The 20,071-nt window shown below is 37.0% G+C and overlaps 1 long non-coding RNA gene across 1 annotated transcript in view; it reads right to left on the reverse strand.

Moving 5' to 3' along the window:
* Positions 1–912: 912 nt before the first annotated feature.
* The window catches only part of LOC121029657 (uncharacterized), a 92,357-nt gene continuing 73,198 nt past the window's right edge, over positions 913–20,071 (reverse strand). Inside the window, exon 4 of the long non-coding RNA XR_005789822.1 lies at positions 913–1,070. This is a non-coding gene — a long non-coding RNA (uncharacterized LOC121029657). The remainder of the gene's footprint in view (positions 1,071–20,071) is intronic.

Genomic DNA, 20,071 nt, shown 5'->3' on the forward strand with positions numbered 1-20,071 from the left:
CAAAGTGATTTCATGTGCATTATCTCATTTTATCCTCCTAACAAAATAGTAATGGAGGTAGAGTTTGGATGCACCTCCCATTCTGTGTTAGGATTGTACAGTTTGAGGCTTAACGTGATTACATTGCCAAAGGACACAAAACTAGTAAGTGACATATCTGGGATAGATTTTGGGGCCTAAGTGCAGTGCCATTTGGGCTACACCAGATTTCAAGGGTTGTTTTATTTGTTCAATGCTCATTTGTCTATCTTATTTGTTTTAAAGTTTTGAATTAGAATATCCTCTTTGTATTAAGAAAGTCTTATTTCTCGGATGAATGCAAGAGAACTCCTTTGCTTCCATCCAAGTGAAGGAAGAGAATCAATTTACTTTCCCACCAGATCTGGCTCCTATAAGATACTGGTTTGCCTCATCATCTTTTAATAAGCAGAGAGTGGCTATTTGGGAAGTATCAATAGCTGGCTTATAGCACATTCACTCTACTCCCTTACCAAGTACAGTCCTCATTTAAATTATACATCATAGGGGCAAGAGACTGCACAGCAAATCTAGCACATTCTTGAGGTGTGTGTTTTAGAGCATTTGTGAATTAGAAAATCCTATGAAAGTTTTCCTGCCCTAAATTATTTAAGACTGATAAAATGGGTGAGAGAGAATATGTGCCACATATGCATTACTTCTTTATTAATCTTTTCTTCTTTCTTCTCCTACTGGATAGTGATAAGAACTGGATGAAAAGATACTGTGCTGAACTGGAATGTCTAAAAAAAATTGTCTGAACTAAGGGTGCTGGATTGAAAACAGGAGAAGTACTAATACTTTTTTTAACCAGGTTCTTTTTTTCAGTAAAGGGTCTTCCATTTTGATATCCACCTAATTTCTCCAGCCACAGAATATTATAAGCTGCTCCCCAAGAGTAAATCCAGCCTTTTATTCCAAGACCAAACAGTCCAAAAAGACTACAAACTCACTTTAAACAAGTGAAGGAGTTCCAGTCCATCTCAACTCACTTGAATGTGCTTACTCCAGCTCTGTTATTGTTAACCTGGTTCATGTGGAAATCACAAGTCCTAAAAAAAGAAATGAAAATGCAAGAGATGTGTGAGACTCAGTGAGAAGAGCTAACATTTGCATGATTTAAATTTCAGAAAGGGGGAAGAGAGAGGATGAGGCAGAAGGAATATCTATAGATACAACAACAGTGAATTCTCCAAAGGAAGCACTACCAAATTCAGACAAATTCATGTTAGATTAAAATGGCTAAACATTAAAGACAGAGTTGAGAAGAATAAAGGATTAGGGAACCACAGATAAACAGAACTGGTTTCTATTAAGGAACACTCACAGTTCTTAGAGTTGTGGGCCTGAGAGCATATCCTAGGCAGGACTGCATAATTATTATGGACTATGTGCCTCTGTTCCTCTCTTTTTGGAATCCAAGTATCTGGTTGAAGTTATCCTTTCCCTATCACACCAATGTATGTTGCATGTGTGGGCGAAAATAACAACCGTTTAGTTCCCGAATCCTTTGTTTAAGAGGAACTGCTCCCAAAGAGGGGCACTTGAGAAATTTCACCTGTGAAGCCTCATTTGCATCAAAACCTCATAGATCCTGGACTTTGAGCCTTACACAGTAATTGGATGGTACTTTGGGGGTTCTTGGAAGGCACTAAGTACATCTTGCATGTGGGAAAGATGTGAATATGTGGAACCAAAAGAAGGACTAGAAGAGATTTTTACAATGTTTCCCAATGAATCAAACTTCCCATCATCCACTTCCATTTTCCTCCCAGTTGATTCTGAGATTGACTTTATGGCTTCTGGCCAAAGAGGTATCAGCAAACATGATGCCAAGCAGAGGCCCTGTGAGAGCTTCTCCACTGAAACTTGCCCTCCTGTAATGCTTTGCTGATGGAGCCCAGGTGGAGACTCGGGGAAAGATTGGTTCAGCAATCCCATCTGCCACAGCTGAGCCCATCCTCAGGTTCCTCACCAGATGAATGCAACCACATAAGTAATGTCAGAACAGACCAGAAGAAGAATCAATCAACTTGTAGAATCTTAAGAAAAATTAACTGTTGTGGTTTAAGTCACTAAGTTTTAGGGTGGTTAATCAGCAATATATAACTGAAACAATATGCGGTGAAAAAAAGCTCACTCAAAAAATTCTCTTAATGGAAGAAATTGTCATAACTTATCAGGAATGATATCTTTTCCAACTATGTCTTAAGCAAAAGGTATCACAAATCTATTTTCATGACTGAAATTTGATAATTGTACAAAATTCTCATGAACTGTGTCAGTTCTGTAGATTTCAGAGATCTTGCCTTTCCATAGCTAGTTACTCTGTCTACTCTAAGAAATCTTAGTTATCACTTATTATGGAATAAGAAAAACTCCTAGAAAATGCTTGACTGTTACCTTGTTTAGATTTTTTTTGTCCCTGCCAATAAAATCACTAGTATGATCCCTGACAGTGGGGTCCAAGGGTAACAATCAAGACTGCTTAGGGGCTCCTGGGTGGTTCAGTTGGTTAAACACTGACTTTTGATTTCAGCTCAGGTCATGATCTCGTGGTTTGTGAGATCAAGGCCCCACATCAGGCTCTGTGCTGACAGCATGGAATCTCCTTGAGATTCTCTCTCTCTCTGCCCTTCCCCCACTCATGCTCTACCTCACTTTCTCAAAATAAATAAATAAGCTTTTTTTAAAAAAGGCTGGTTAGATTAATAAACACTTCTATAAAATGTACGAATGGTTTCTCTCTCTCTTTTTTTTAAATTTTATTTATTTTGAGTGAGAGAGAGAGAGAGACAGAAGAGATGGAGAGAAGGAGAAAGAGAGAAAGAGAGAGAGAGAGAGAGAGAGAGAATCCCAAGCAGGCTTTGTGTCAGCAAGGAGCCTGATGTGGAGCTCCATCCCATGTACCGTGAGATCATGACCTGAGCTAAAACCAAGAGTTAGACACTTAACCGACTAAGCCACCCAGGCACCCACGGATGGCTTCTCTTTAATAAATTATGGAATTGCATTTATGTAATGTCCCAAACCAATAGCAGGATGCAGATCCAAAGAAAATTATGGCCAAGGAGCAATTAAGATCACTTTAAGACAGTTTGCAGTGTTTTTCAAATAAATTATATATGTTTTCTTTTCAAAAAAAAAAATAGGTCTTTGCTTAACTTAGGTTCCTTGGATTTTAATGCTTTCTCAGAGTTAGTACCAAATTTATGGTTAGTAAGAACAGTCTTACAACAAATGTAAATCCAACCTTAAATGATATATACAGCTGAATCCTAGTAACTCTTTTTAAATCATATATTAAAGCAATGTATATAACTCTTAAGTGTTCAATGCATATTCTACTGCTGTAGTCAAGAGAAAGATAAGACTTTCTCTGTATTAAAATGTATGTTCATTGTCTCTGAGAAGAAATTATCTTTAAAAATAATTAGGCTGAGAAAACTTCTGGTTTCAGCTTTGACCTGTAAACAGTTTGGAAGTTATTGTCCATGACCTTAAAAGGTTGGACAGATGAAAATTATGCCTTTCTTGGATCCATCATAAAATTGCAATGGCAGAACAAGTAATCTATTTTAAACATAAAGACTAAGATAAAAGGAAAGAGAAGGAAGAAGGTAAAACAAGCTAGTACTCATCAAAAGAGAGATGGAAGAGCTACATTAATATCATACAAAGTAGATTTCAGAACAAGGAAGATCATTAGTGATACTGAGGAGCATCACAAAATTATAATACGAGTCCATTCTCTAAGAAGATATAACAGTTTTAAACTACTATGAACCTAACAGACCATCAAAATACATGAAGCAAATACTAATGCAACTGTAAGGAAAAATGGACGTGTCTACCATTATAGTTGGTAAAACATCTGTAGAAGTATTCAGAAATTAATTAAGTTGTCACTTGGGAGGGGAACTGTGCATCTGGGAATAGATTGGAAGAAGACTTACTTTTATGACATTTTTACCCTTTTTAATTCTGTACCATGTGCATCTATTATGTATTCAAACATGAATACATTAAAAAAATAAAGAAGTCTTTGGAATTAGGCCTAGATTCAAATAGTGTCTCAGTTAATTAGCTAATTACTGCCTTAGTTTTCTCCTCTGTGAAATGTGGACAGTAGTACAACCTTTCCATGATTGGTATGAGGATTGACTGAAATATGTCTCAAGGTGTGAACACAGTGGCAGATACTTGATAAGCCACTAATAACTCCTATTTTTTTGTCTTCAGTATAATTCATTTAAAACTTGACTGTGGTTGTTCACCTTGCAAAGTCTGAGTAAGACCTCTGATATCCATTCTGAAGTTCTCTAGGTTTGGTAATTTCTACAGCATATGGTAATTCCTTTACTTTCTGCCACTCAGGTTCAGTAGCTTAGGAATTTATTCCTATGTCGCCAACTGATGTCACTGCATTAGGCAACTAGAGCACAGATTATTTTGAGTCATCTTAATTCTTTTAATATTTTTAATGTTTATTTTTGAGAGAGAGAGACAGAGACAGAGTGTGAGCAAGAGAGGGTCAGAGAGAGAGGGGGACACAGAATCCAAAGCAGATTTCAGGTTCTGAGCTGTCAGCACAGCGCCCGACTTGAGGCTTGAATGCATGAACTGTGAGATCACAACCTGAGCCTAAATTGGATGTTTAACGAACTGAGCCACCCAGGCTCCCCTGAGTCATCTTAATTCTTGATTGGCTTCATTGCCCCAGTTCACTGAGACCCTATTGCCTCTGCAACCTGCCTGGCACAACTCTTAGTAGTAAGCAGCAGATGCCCCTTCCTTGGGTTCTTTTTTTTGCTCAACCTTTGCAGGGCAAAGTTTAGAAGCACAAAACTGAATAGAAGCCAAGAGTATAGGCAGAAAAGAAAGGGCAAAAAAATCGGACAGATTTTCTTGCAGGCCCATATATTTTTTTCTGAGATCAATTCCAAAATCATTTGATTGATGGTTTAGGTGTTGCAGGTCAATATTTGTTTAGATTTGACATTGTGGTCATTTAATCAATGTATACATCACTTTTTAGTCTCCTCACCTTATCCTTTATAAGAAATATAAGAGAGTTAATGAGAGTTAAAATAGCTGTAGTATTCATAGGCACTATCAAAAGGCACAGTGCAGATTTGACCATGAGAAGGAATGACATCATTTTGATTAAACTTTCAAAGCCTTTTGACATTTTGATGCTAAGAATTCATAAAAGGTCAAAGGATCAAAAATTAATTCTAAATAAAGGTTGATTCATGCATTTAAAGGTAGGTCAGCCTTATATATCATGTGCTGTGATGCTGCTAGTGCTGTGCAATGCGATGGCTTGAAAGGAAAGACCTTTGTGTTCTGTTGATTCAGAACCATTCGTAACGTGTCAGCTCTTCCTTTTCTCCCCTAATCCCTGTGTCTTCATATTGCCCTTGGATTCTCCAAAGTGGCACTTTAAAATGAGGTTTGTGTTTGTATTTGTCAGTCTTCTTATTCCAACATATTTAAAGTAACCATGCTTCCAATTAAAAATCAGGAGGAAGTTCTATACTTTGACCAAGACATAGTGACAGGGACTGGGTATACTCTCTGGCACGAAACTACAACAACAAAAAATGTACAAAATATATTGAAACAATAGTTTTCAAGTCTTTGGACATTAGATAATAAAACATAGTAACTCCTGAGAGAGAGCAAATGAACAAGCTGAGTCATATGATTACCCATATTACACCTTGAGAATGCTTCCAGGCAGAAACCAGTGAACATTTTGGGTTGAGGGGACAATGCTGAGAGTCCAGGGAAAGTTTATTAGAATTTGCTGGACAGAATATTGAACAGAAGAGGTCCTTACAGAGAAAGAACGCCGAAGGTGCCCCTTGGGAATTAGGAGAGTCTGATCAGTGTATTCAAGTGAGCAAATGACCTGAGCCCAGAAAATAACTTCCTGAAAAGATTTCAGGTAATAGTGTCTGCACTTACACAAGGCCAGAAACAGCACCAGTGTCTACCTGCCAGACTGGAAAATTTCATAATTAGTAGGGTATTGGGTAGAGTACATAAAGGCCTTCCTTCAGTTTTAGGAATAATTAGCCTTAGACTGAGCACTGTTCCAGTCCTGCCTAAAAAACCTTAAAACTTAGATTTTAAAGGGTCAAACTGCTTGCAAGCAACTTTACTGCATCCTAGAACAAAAGCCAAGAATATCTACAAAAATATTCAGCATTGCTCAACAAGGTAAAAATCACAATGTCTTGCATCCAATAAATTACAATGCATGCAAAGAAGCATGTAATAATGATCCATGATGAGGGTTATTGTATGGATTTCTTAGATAATACACAAAATAGTGATAAATTAGACTTCATCAAAATTAAAAACTCCTGCTGTTTCAAAGACATCACTGAGAGATCAAAAGGAAAAGCCACAGATGTAAAGAAAATATTTGTAAGTCCGCTAAAAGGCTTATATTCAGATTTTATAAAGAACTTTCAAAACTCAATATTAGGAAAATAACCAAATAAACAATAGGCAAAATGCTTGAACACACATTTCAGCAAATAAGATACAAGGATGGCAAGTAAGCACAAAAAATAATGCTTGATATCAATGGGACTAGGAATTCTGTGCTTAGCAGGTGAAAAACAGAACAAACAAAATTGAATATTAATACTAATGTGGCCTCATTCTTACTCAGGCATCGTTGAGGCCATTACATGAGAATCAAGCGAGAAAATAAACGTAAAAGGCTTGGTGCTAGCCCAACTGTACTAGGTAGTCATTTTGTTTCGTGCTTGCTCTCCTACATATATAAGAGCAAGATATATATAATTACATACATATATATATAGTCATATTCTAACCACTGTTTTTTTCAAGAGAAATAAAATATGGCATGAAAGGCATTAAAATACTAGAAAGTCACATGAAAATGTGTTCTCTTCTAAATTAGATTTTTATCACATTTTGTCATATTTTATCATACAAGCTCCATGAAGAAAAAGGCTTTTAGTAAGTTTAATACATGTATCTGATATTCCTTCAATAATTAATAATAGAAGAAGCCTTGCTAAATTTAGTATAATGTTCAAATAGATTTATTACTTTCAAGTGTGAATAAGAATATTCAATTCTTTAATTACTTTTCTCAAATAGACTGTAGAAACTACATTAATGTGGAACAGAATGGTTTTCCATCTGTATTACACAGAACCTGAGGGTTCCCTCAAAAAGGTGGCTCAAGGGCATAGGGTCTCTGAGGGTTGATGGGGGGGCCAAAGATCCTTTCCAACTTTTTCTGGATTTCAAGTAAGATTTCATGAAAAAATGATTCAGCAAATAGAAAAAATAAGGGGAACCAAAAGGAGGAGGAATAAAATCCGCAATCATAAAAGAATGATAATGAGCTGGGAAGCAAGACACTTGGTGTGATGGTTAGTTTTATGTTTCAACTTGACTGGGCCAAGGGATGACCAGATTGTTGCAGGTCCCCAGTGTGGATGGGCATCATCCAATTGTTGAGGGCCTGAACAGAACAAAAAGGCAGAGGAAAATTGAATTCACTCTCTACCTGATTGCTTGAGCTAGGATATTAATCTGCTCTTGCTCTTGGCACTTCTGGTCCTCAGGTGTTCAAACTCGGACTGGAATCTATACCACTGGCTCTTGGGCTTTCAGGCTTTTGAACTAGATTACCAGCCTTCCTGGGTCTCCAGCTTGCAGAGGGCAGATTGTGGGAGTTTTCAGGATCCATAATCACTTGAATCAATACTCTATAATATATGTATACATGTATGTATCTCCTATTGGTTCCGTTTCTCTGGAGAACCCTGACCAATACATTTAAGATTTTATCTAGTTATATGGTTTTGTGCAAATTACTTTTTGAATTTGGACTACTAGCAAAGACTATGAATAATGTAGTTTATTTAGCAACCACTAAATAACTCTAGAATAGGTCAACAGATTCTGCTGCTTTCACTTAAAAAAAAAGTTGATTATCTGAATTTCAATACCCTAGTTATGTTCAAATGACTACTATTAAAACATTTTCTCTTAGACCAAATGTTTGTTTTAAAAATTATGTTGATGTCATTATGTTCCTATCAATAAAATTGCCATTTATCAAAGCATTATTTCATTTAATTGAATCCTTCCAACAAATGTTAAGAGTTAGCATTCTCTCCGTTTTACTAATGAAAGACAATGGAACACAGAGATGTCCAATGATTTGCCAAAATGGCCTGGTTCTTGGGGCCTTGTAGGCCACGTCCTGGCTTTCTACCTCACAGACAGCCTTATTTTAGGATAGCTTTGAGCCAGTGATGAGGTTTATTTGTGGAATCAATACCTGAGTATCAGGGATACTTTGGGGTTCTATTATTTAATGAATCATTGTCTACTTGAGTCAGAGTCTGGGTAAGACCAATGACATGGTAATCGTGTGATCAAGATTTTTTGAGCAGACTGAATTGCAAGTACTTTCCCCCTTTTGTTCATTAAAGTCGTTTTTCATTAAATACAGCTTACCTAGCTAGGTGAGTGGCAGAGCTAGGATTCAATCCTAGTAGGTTCACTCTAACAGCCATGCTGTTCTGCTTCCCAGATACTTTTCATTCAGTGACTTTCAACACACTCTGCAATTAACACTTCAGTTTCAAAATAGTAATCCAGTTATAAAAATCTAACCTAAAAGAATCTTTAAGACAATGAGCTTCCTTCTCTTTTCCTTTCAGCACTCAACTCATTTAAATGCTGCATCTTTAATCCAAACATGGATTCTGTGTCTGAACAGTTTCAAAAATACTCAGTGTCTGTATTAATCCACTCCATAAACTAGTGGTGTCTGGATTAATGAGGTATATTTATATGTACACATAGAGCTATGTAGAAAACTGTGCATCAGTAAAATACATTTATACAGTTTATTAGGCATTCCCATTCTTGGGTTATTTAATGGTTGCTACATAAACTACATTAAATGATGTCTTTTTAAAATTTATTTTAACGTTTATTTATTTTTGAGACAGGGAGAGACAGCATGACGGGGGAGGGTCAGAGAGAGAGGGAGACACAGAATCTGAAACAGGCTCCAGGCTCTGAGCTGTCAGCACAAAGCCTGATGCGGGGCTCAAACTCACGGACTGCGAGATCATGACCTGAGCTGAAGTCGGATGCTTAACCGACTGAGCCACCCAGGCGCCCCAAATAATGTCTTTAATTATTGACAATTTGAAACAATGAGAAAATGTACACCTCTATTTGAATCATAGTTCAAAGTTACAACACTCAATTATACCAGTTTAATGATTGTTACTTTAATTTTGCTTCTGAGGTGGAAAGTTATTTTTCCTGGTTGTTAAACCAATATTACAGCTGGATCTAAACTATCACAGATCCCTTGAGCCTAAATATTTAATATTTTAGTCCGGTTAAAATGCAGAGAGGCTGAGCTACAGACTGCCAGCCTAAGGCTGCAGTTTGGATTTTCTTTCTTTCTTTTTTTCTCTACACATTAAATATGACAGCAAGGCCCTGTTAACATTGCTTATTATTGGCTCTGAGATCTTTGTTTTCACGGAATGAAAAGCTCTTCACACCACTAGGCATATGGCAAACAAGCTTGCTATATTGCTATAATGAAACATTTTATAATTGGGGTTGTATTGATAACATTCAAAACTGACCTAGGAAGAACTAGAGTACAGGATTTTACCCTCAAAATTCAGAATTGTGTTAGTTACTAGTGTCACTAGAGTTCCTGTTCCTATTCATGTCCAAAACAATTGTAAATTTATACTGTTATGGCAGCTCTCCTTCGAAGAGCCCAAGGCATTTTGCAATTCTCCCCATGCCTCTGGGAAAAGGGGAAGAAACTTACCAGAGATTCCTTTCACCCTAATCCTACCCCACAGCCTCAATGGTCTAAATACAGTTGGCCTTTGAACACAAGGGGTTTGGGGACACTGACCCCTTTCACAGTCAAAAATCTGAGTATAACCTGACTTTACTAATTGTCTACTATTGGCCGGAGGCCTTACCAATAATAGAAACAGTTGATAACACATATTTTGTATGTTATATGTATTACATACTGTATTTTTACAATACAGTAAGCTAGGGGAAAGAAAATGTTGTTACGAAAATCATGAGGAGAGAAAATATATTGACAATATTGTACTATAAAAAAAATCTGTGTATGAGTGGACCCACACAGTTCAAATCTGTGTTGTTGAAGGGTCAACTACTATCTTGGAAGGATTATATTTTCCAGCCCCGATAGGCCAATGGTTATACCTTATATCAAATTAACATTATAATATTACATGGAATTGAGAAATTAAAATTAATATATAGATTACTTCTTAATATTATTAAATACTATTCGGGAGGTAATTTTGCTTTATAGTTTAAAAGTCTGTTTTTTATTTTACTTTATTTTATTTTTTCGCAGATGGCCTGAAATGAAATTCAGATACTAGGATGAGACAAATTTGATGGATTAATTACAATGAATATAGATAATCTCTCTCTTTCTCTGTCTTCCTCCCTCCCTTCTCCCTTCCTTTATAAGGAATGCTTTAAGGGCACTACATCTTACATCACAGTAGAGTTGATATAGCAGTTCCAGTGATAATCAGGCTACCCAGTTCCTACTTGTAGTTCTGCATCCCAACCCACTGCATGACTTTGGCTTCATCTCTAAAATAAGGGAACAAACTGAACATAAATTTTCTCTACTCCTACTGAACCTGCACTACTGGTTCAGCTATCCCCTTACACAGATGCTGTAAATATTGCTCACTTGCATTCCCACAGATTCCTCTTGGTACAAGATGGCATTTGGATATTGCAATGAGATCAGAGTTACAGAGCATTTCCTCCTATGCTTTGTACCTCTTCTTTGTTTATGCTTTGGTTTCCTCAGTCTGCAATGACAATTAGGACAATAATGCTACTACCTACTTATTGCAAGACATTGCACGGTGGATCTTAAATAGCCAGACCAATCAGGATGAAAGCCTGTTCATCCTCAACAACTGCCTTTGGTGAGCATTTGAGAAAGTAAGTCATTAAGTATACATAGAATCATGTGACTAATCACAAGTGGCGACTGTAACAAATACATATATAATGTGGTAATATGCAGCATGCTAAGTTTATACTGTAGGGTCCTGGTGCAGTGGAAAGAAGACTGGTCTGGGAATCAGAAAATCAAGAGAGAGTTTCTATTTAGCCACTGATTCTTGTGTTGAATTTGGTCAATTCACTTCCCCCCTATGGGCCTCAGAAGAACAGAAGAAAAGCTTTGTCAAGAACTGGCAACAGTTTGAGCAGTAACAGTCATGGCTGCATATCTCATTCATCCAACCCAGTGACTGTTGGACCTGTCTGCACATTAAAATCAGCTGCAAAATTGGTGACTATAGTTAATAGTACAATAGTGCATATTTGAAAGTTGCCAAGAGAGTAGATCTTAGAAGTTCTCATCACAAGGAAAAGATTCTTCAACTATGTATGGTGACAGATATTAACTAGCTTTATTGTAGTGATCATTTTGCAATAAAAAAAATCAGCTGCAAAGGTTCTGAGACATACCAATACTGGACCCCTTCCTTAGAGATTACAATTCAACTGGACTGGGCTTGGGTCCAATCATTGATGGGCTTGAAAAGCCTTCCAGGTGATTCTAACATGCAGCCAGGTTTGAGAATCACTGCTTGAAGAAGTCAGAGGAATCCCTCTCCCACTGGATTGTCACTCAGAATTGCAGCCTTGCTGTTCTCGTTTTGGCAGCACATGTACAGAGTTGCAGCCTCACTATGGTCAGTTCTGGTAGCTTGGTACCTTTGTCTTTTTTTTTTTTTTTTCTGCTAAACAGTTTGACTATTAACCCTGAACACAATTGCTCTTTTTATTTGGGAAGACAACATGTTTCCTTTTAACATAAAAATAATAATGGTAAAAAAAGACTACATGCCTAATTTGGGTTGAAGAGGTAAAGACCAAAAGAAAGAGAAAATTACTCTGTAGGATAAAGTATTAGGATGCTGAGTTTTCTGAGGGGGTCCAAATGACTGGTTGGAGGCCTAGACAGGGACATGAAGAGTTGCATGAAAGATCTTTGGAGGAGACATTGGGTCTAGCAGATGGCAGCAGGCAAGAGCCTATAAAATGGAAGACCAATGAAGGACAAGGGACAGGATCTTCACTGCAAGGAAAATATATGTCAAGGGATTGAAACCAGTGTGGGAAGGACTGAGGAGTAGGTGGTGGTGGAAGTTGTGGCGGTGGTTAAGAATTGGATTAAAAGTAGGAGTTCAGCAGGGTGCCTGGTTAGCTCAGTAGTTAAATGTCTGACTTCGGCTCAGGTCATGTTCTCATGGTTTGTGAGTTTGAGCCCCACATTGGGCTCTGTGCTGACATTTCGGAGCATGGAGCCTGCTTCAGATTCTGTGTCTACCCCTTTATCTGCCTCTCCCCCACATGCACTCTGTCTTTCTCTCTCTGTCTTTCTCTCTCTCGCAAAAATAAATAGAATATAAATAAATCATTACCAGTAGGTAGCTTCTCTCATAAATATAAGAAGGATCCTAGGACCTCTGTGGTTGTCTGGGATACACTTAAATTATTTTCTTTGGGAATGAATGGCAAAGGGAAAACATTATTTTTGTAATTTAAGGGGGCTAGACTATGATTTTTTCCAGTTGTAGAAAATTTTGTAATTTAAATTAAATTTGCTTTAATATACATTAGTTTTGTAATTTGAGGCTGCAGTATACTGTCTCCAGTGGTAGAAAATTTTGTAATATAGTTAAATGCATTTGCATCCTAAATTTGAAAAAAAAACTTCTATTTCTGAACCTATCAATATACTTCCAGAATATTAAATATATATATGAATATATAAAAAATCAATACTGTAAATTAAAAAATAGTTCTTATGAATGAATTATTATTAATGTGTTAGAAGGCAGGACCAATATTTCAGAAACATGCTTTATAATGAATGAAATACATTATATATATCACACAATAAATACATTACAGAGTAAACACGCAAAATAGAAACACACAGTCATACTGAGGATAGAATGCTGAACAGAAATTCCAGTAGCTATATTTTGTAGTTTTGTTTTCCCTTTTGCCATTAACCTGGGATAAATGATTTAATATTGTGTCTCACTCTCCCATTTGTGGAGAAAAATCAATATCAGCCCTGTTTAAATTGCCACACGAGAGTTGTCATACAACTTGGGCACAGGTAAACCATATGCTTAGTAAACCTGAATACAAATTGAACCTTGAAGCAGTTAAATCTGAGGATAATTATTTGCCTTATCCAAGAGGTATTTTATTCATTTGCATAAGTCCAGACTACGGATGTCAGTGGAGAAAAATATTGTAGACAGGTATAGGGAATGAGAAGCATACATAAATATACTGCAAGACAAAGCAGAAGATGCGTGCTTCAACACAGGTACCAAGTTCTAGAGGAATTGAAAGGGAGAAGCCTCAAGGGACAATTTTACTATTTCAATGGCAATATAACCTGAGTTAGCATTGTAACCTAATGGCAATCGGAGTTGGCAAATAAAAAGAATGAATCACCAAATACCCAAACTGCAGAAAATTAGGTAATATTGCATTTCTTGAAGGATACCTCTTGAGATTATGTGAGTTGTATGTTGGGTGAACATATTTACCTTCTGAACAGGGACAGTTTTAAGAATGAAATGAGGTCTATTAATTATTCTATATAGGAGGTGTAAACTTACCTTGAGCAATCTAGGATATAGTGTTAAGTCTGAAACTGGGCAGAGTTTGAGATATTACCCTACTTGCAAGTTAGCAAGTTATACTGCCATATATGGATCAGAAAAAAAAAATACCTCTTATTTCCTCACAGAGCATCTTGTATCTGGTCCCCATGTCATAGTTTCCCCATGTGACAGCTCTGAAAGAGCTAGGTGGACCTGCATAGGTACTCCATGAGAGGAACACCACATTGTGAAACTCACAGCTTTTATAGGCTATAGGGCAGCTGACATGTCTTCCCATCCTCTCCTCTGGGAAGAGAAAGAGACAGAGTACAGGGTTGGGGCAGGGGGGTGGTGCATAGATCTTTGCTCTGGAATGTAAACAAATGCTCTTGGAGCATGGGAAGGTCTCTACCTTACTACCTTCACCACCCTGGAATGTAAACAAATTTGTCTAGCTCTCTGGAGGGCTCTATATTTAGGGTTGCTATTCAGTCATCCTTTAACCCAGGTGCCAGTGCTCTTTACTCAGAAACATTACAATATTTATGGAACATTTTTCTACTAACAATTAATTTTCTAGTTGGATATCACTTGTATGCATGACTATCTTTTCAAAATCAGGCAATTAAGGTTAAATTCTGGGTTTTCAGTGTGACCTAATGTTTTCCTACATTTCTAAGATAGCTTGTTCAGGCCCAAATATATGTGTGTTCATATTTGAATTACATATCCAGAGTTTATCTAGTTGAATTACCCCAAAGAATTCTGGGATGAGAAATATAGACATTAGCTCTATTTGGGGTTGCAAACTACAGAAATCTAACTTAAGCTAGCTTAGGGAAAAAAAAGAGAATTTGCTATAAGGCCATTGGATGTCTCTGAAAACTCAAGGGAAGGAGCAGCTGAACTCAGAGATTCTGACTCTCTGAATGTTTTCCTGGTTCTTTCTGTGCCTCTCATGGCAGATCAGCTTTCTGTGCATCTCTGTTTGTATGGTTTCATATGTAAAATATAGGGTATTTTTGTTTTAAAACCCTAACAGAGATCTTAATTAATAATTTACATTTCTTTTTGTCTCGGTCTTTGGTTGCAAGAAACAGAGATGCCATTGAGTTAGTTACAGACACTTGTGTAAGAGACATCATTGAGTTACTTTGAGACACTTCTATAATAGCAAAAGAGACCTGTGGGCCCTAAGGGAAGAGTCATGGGTTCCCAAATAAGTAGGATTCAACACTGAGTTACAATCTAGAACTAAGATAACTTCTTGTCCATATAAAGTAAAATTTTGTTGAACTTTGCCTTTACCATGATTTAGAATTTAGATTTAGATTTCTTGCTCTGCTCTTGAAACTTCTGCTTGTTACCCAGCAATAGTTTTATCACTATTAGGCAGTCTTCATGAAAAACATGCCCTTCCCTGAGTGCCCCTGGCCTCTCTCGCTATACTTTTCAGTCTCCTTTCAGTGGCATCTCTAGAATTTCTGTTCAGATGGGGCTTAGGGATAACAATTAGGTTTGAAGAGGGTCCTTAAAGTTGAGTGTTCGTTATTAAGAAAATTGTCTGTTTTAAGTGATAAAGATTATGAGGTAGAGGTGAAGCTCTTTCTAACATCAGCTGTCACAACTAGAAATGCTCAAATTTCCAAAGGAGAAAACAGAAAGTGGCTGTCATCTTTGTTTGGGCAGAGCTTTTGCACTGCATTAAAGTCATGTGCTCTCCCTGGCCCAGTCATGGGTGTCAAGGAAAGCATGGCTATGTGTCATGGTCCATAGAAGGAGCTATCTGGACCATATCATCTATGTATCATCATGTATCATCACCACCATTGTTCCTCTGATTACAGCCAAGGGAAGCTAACTTGCAAGAATACCAAGTTATTGACTCGAGCCCATTGGTTTGGAGGGTTGGCAACCTTATTAAAGTTATTTCCTCTTTTTAAGCTTTAGTTTTCTTGCCTTTAAAATGGGAGTATTGTCCCTGAAAACTGTAGTGACGAAATCGTGACAACAGAATTTTGTGACTGGTAAAGCTGTGTAGAAGTAAGAAGTTAATGTCTGTAATGCTGTAAAACCTTTAAAAGACTTGGGTAATGTTAATAATTAAATAGCCAACAACTCCTCAATGCTTCTGCTCTAAAAACTTTATGCATATTATTTTTAATGCATCATCATAATTACTCTATGGGGCATGTATGATTATTGTTCCTATTTTCAGATGACAAATCTAATACATGCAGAGGTTAAGAACCTGTTCAAGGTCATACAGACAATAAGTAAGGTTAGAATATAAACTCAAATGATCTAACTCCAAAACCAGTACTCTGTTCTACCTAAGTCTGCAGTATTGTAGTAAAACTCCATGATAGTAGACATTCATCTGTTGGGTACAGAAATAAGCTTTCTGTACTGTCCCAAAGGGCCAGTGATAACCTTAAGAACCTAATGAGTCCTTATATGAGAAAAGCCTCTACTTTATACACATCTGATATGGCCAAAGTTTTGCCACTTGTTGGTTAAAAAGATTGCCTTTACTTGTTTTACTTCGGTTTCCACACTTTGGTTAGAAGAATCTCTTTGTTCTCTTAGAAGTACCCATAAATGTTAGTGAACAATTTGGCCAACAAATTAAATCCCTTGATCTTTTGTAAAGAAAATAGGTCTATAATTGTAATCTCTCTTTGTTAAGAAATTCAGTTCCTTTCAAATATATGCCAAAGCAAACATTGATTTTTCTGAATTCCACAATTTCCTAATTTCCTAGTTAATACTTTGATGTATACATATTGATTTTTCTGAAAATAGCAGAAAAATTCTATTGCTCAATACTGTTCCTATTATGTAGCTTTTTATACTGAAAGGTTTGTTGGGTGGTTGGTTCTTAATAAGACAGAGGAACCTAATCCCATAATCACACAACCACCTCATCAGCCCCACAGTCCCCCATCAGAGAGAAGTAAACTTCTGTTTTCATTTAGGGGGCTGTTATTTTTTCACTATCCTAACTAATGCAATTGGTATCAACACCATACTTAATTTAATGTTGGGTAAACTGAGGTATGCAGAGGTTAAATGATGGAGTAGTATAACCAAGGTTTGAACCACAGAGTCTGGCATCAGTTTTCCCTCTTCACCATAGCACTTTACTGTCTCTGATGAGGTGTCAGGTATATTTGTACTTAATTTTAACACATGTGATTTCCTGCCATCTGTGATTTAGAATGTTAAGGAGTTTTTCTTTCTTTTCCATATTTTGGAACAGATAAGGGGTAAGGGATATGGCTGAAATGAATCTGGATGTGGCTAGATTTATGCAGGGAAGGATGCTAAGGCTGGTCGTGGAAAGCAGAAGAAAGGGCAGAAGATTGTGATAGGGAGGTAATTAAATGGGGAAGGGAGTGTGGTTAAAGAGGTTTGATTCCTACATAGCTGACATGGTGAACAAGTAGCAAGTGTGATGAAGAGGAAGGAGATAAAAATGAACGCTTTCATGTCTCTGGCTTCTCTGGTTCCATGTCAGGTGAGTCAAGGTTGCCTAGCATTTTGCAATTGGTCCTATCAGCTGCAAGTTCCATAGAACAATAAAGATTATCTCCTCTAATGTCTAAAATACCATATGATGCTCTCAAAACTTGAGTTTCAAAGTGACCTTCTCCATAGCAGTCTTTGCTTTTAATGCCTTTCTGGCTTTCTGGAAACCACCAGGAGCAGCATCTCCTAGAACAGCATTTAAAGCTACAATTTTACTCTCCTGTCTATCCTGGACTGTCCTTCTGTCAGTTTTTTGACAGCAAGGGTAACATAACTTCTGGGATCAGAAAAATATGATGCCTAAAATTAAAAGATTCTTGAACCATCTCAAAGTGACCCCTTGCTTTCCATATAGGTTGGCCTAAATCCATCACAACAGAAATGTTGCCTCACCACAATATTTTTGAGCATGTTTCTTCACTTCCATGGATGTTATTCTCCTTAAGTGTGAAGGAAAGTCTTGGGCTAAGAGCAGAATTAATTCACAGGAATAGCCCTCCATGGTTTGCCCTTCTCAATAGCTTTGAATTCTCAAAACACTGGAAAAGAAGTCATAGACCATGCATTTTCTTGAATGCTTCCTTAACTCTTCACTGTCCCAATTACTTAGATAATTGGGATTTTATGCATTCATGTCTTTGTCTAAGAAACCATAAGAGAGAAAATGAATGTTGCATTAGGAAAGGTGACTATTTACTTACACTATGATTAAGGAAAAAAGATAATTCCACCTTTAGGAAAGTAGAATTGTACTAGGGAGAACAATGCATTTGGGTTCCAGATATCTGCCATCCAGGCAGTCCTTCTCATTGAAAGAATTTCCTAACTTCTAACTTTATGACCACTATTCCCAGAGAGCAGTGGTATTGACCCTCACTAACAAAGAATTCAATACAATTCAGCATATGCTTGATGCAAATCATCATCAAGTTGATAGTGCTTTTTGCATGGCAAACTGCTTTCACAGTGCAAGGCCCTCTGCCCAATGTAGGTGAGAACATGAATAAAATATGATCCCTGCTCAGAAGGGGTCCATAATCCAGGGTAGAAAATAGACACATGCATAAATAATTCTAAGTCAAGATAGACCCTGATATGTGCTTTATTAGAGATACAAAGGAAATGCCAGGAGAACAGTGCAGAGAGATTACTTCCAATGGGGTTGTAAGTTTGTTTGTTTGTTTGTTTGTTTGTTTGTTTGTTTTTGCAAAAGTGAGAATTAGGCGTATTGCTAATAGTAAATGTAATCTGTCACCTGCTTTACATAGATTATTCTTTTGTGTATATTTTTTAATCCTCATAATAACCCAAGGAGGAAGTAGAATATGAAGAAAAAAACTGGAACATGCAGGAAGTTTATTGGGTTATGGGTACATGTAGCAGGAGTTGATGCTAGAGTAAACCACAGAGTTGTCCATGTGAGAAGCGTCTAGATTTTAAATCACTGCCAGTAATTGAAGAGTGTGCCCTATGGCTTTTGATTTGGGGCTCACAAAACAGATTTTATTTATGCCTCATAGTCTATATTTTTGATGATACCTAAAATGCCTTTCAGATTTGGAAAAGATCCTTCTCAAGATTTTCATGTAAAACGGTAGCCAACAAATGGAAAAATGGAAATTTCATTTTATTGTGTTGAACCACGCAAAATTGTCATCTTAGTAGGAATATTGACAGTTTTATGTAGTTCAACCTAATTGTACGTAGATAACATTTGGCAGCCATTATTTGACTTCAGGACAGAGAGTGACATGATCATATTTGGGTTTTGAATGGATAATTATGGGAATTTTAGAGGATACACTAGAGTACAAGGGCCTGAGGGCAAGAAAGATCTAATACAGTGGTATTGGTGAGAGATGATAACCCTGAATGGGTCTCCCCCAACTAGGTGTCTTCTTCTCCAGGGCAGATACCACATTTCTGGCAAATGTCTCATGGAGAATGGAGTAGGTGCCCAAAGGAGAATTATTAAGTAAGTAAGCAAGAGGGTGGGATAGAGACGAAAGGAAGAACATGAAGGATATGCTACATGTAGGATCAACAGACTTTTGTACTTGAATATAGAGATAGGAATAGGGTGAAACAAAACAAGAATGCTTTTAAGGCCCCAAAGTTAAGAAGGAAATGTATAAGAATAAAGGAAGAATCATCAAATAATGTCAATGTTTCACCTTCTGCTAGTGATTTCTCCAGGCTTCTTTCATTGGCTGACATCTCTGACAGGGAAAATTTAGAATCTTGAAATATTTTGTTAAACAGACACTTTAAAGATTGGAAGGATGGAATGCTGAATGCTGCATTTCTAGATGTATTTTCCAAGTGCACAGAGTTCCACAGTGTCCCCACTTTCCTCTCGCTTCTGGCCCAACTGATCTTGGAAGCTGCTTGTCTTTTCCTATTGGGTACTGTATGGCATGGGTAGTCAGGTCAAATAACGTTGTCGTTTAAAATCTAGCACTGGAAAGAACTGGAAAAGTGTATCCTCAAGTTTGTTCCTATTCCAAAAGGCACTAATGAGTGTAAAATATTTTTTAAAATTTTATGCGCAAATAAATTTAGGAAATGTTGAGTTAAAATTTAAAGAAGTTTTTTCTTCCTTAAACACTGCTTCTCTCAGATTTTTGCAAAGTGCACTGTGAATCTCCAAAAATGGGATAAGAATCTGAAATGTTCCCTAAATTTCTCTTACCACTAAACCTTTTTCTGAATGAGCCTTTCACGTGTCTAGTGTTTAATGGCATAGTGTCATGGAAGTGTTGATCTTA

The sequence above is a fragment of the Herpailurus yagouaroundi genome, unplaced genomic scaffold, assembly GCF_014898765.1.
Source record: "Herpailurus yagouaroundi ecotype Mexico unplaced genomic scaffold, PumYag 139, whole genome shotgun sequence".
NCBI classification, from domain to species: Eukaryota; Metazoa; Chordata; class Mammalia; order Carnivora; family Felidae; genus Herpailurus; species Herpailurus yagouaroundi.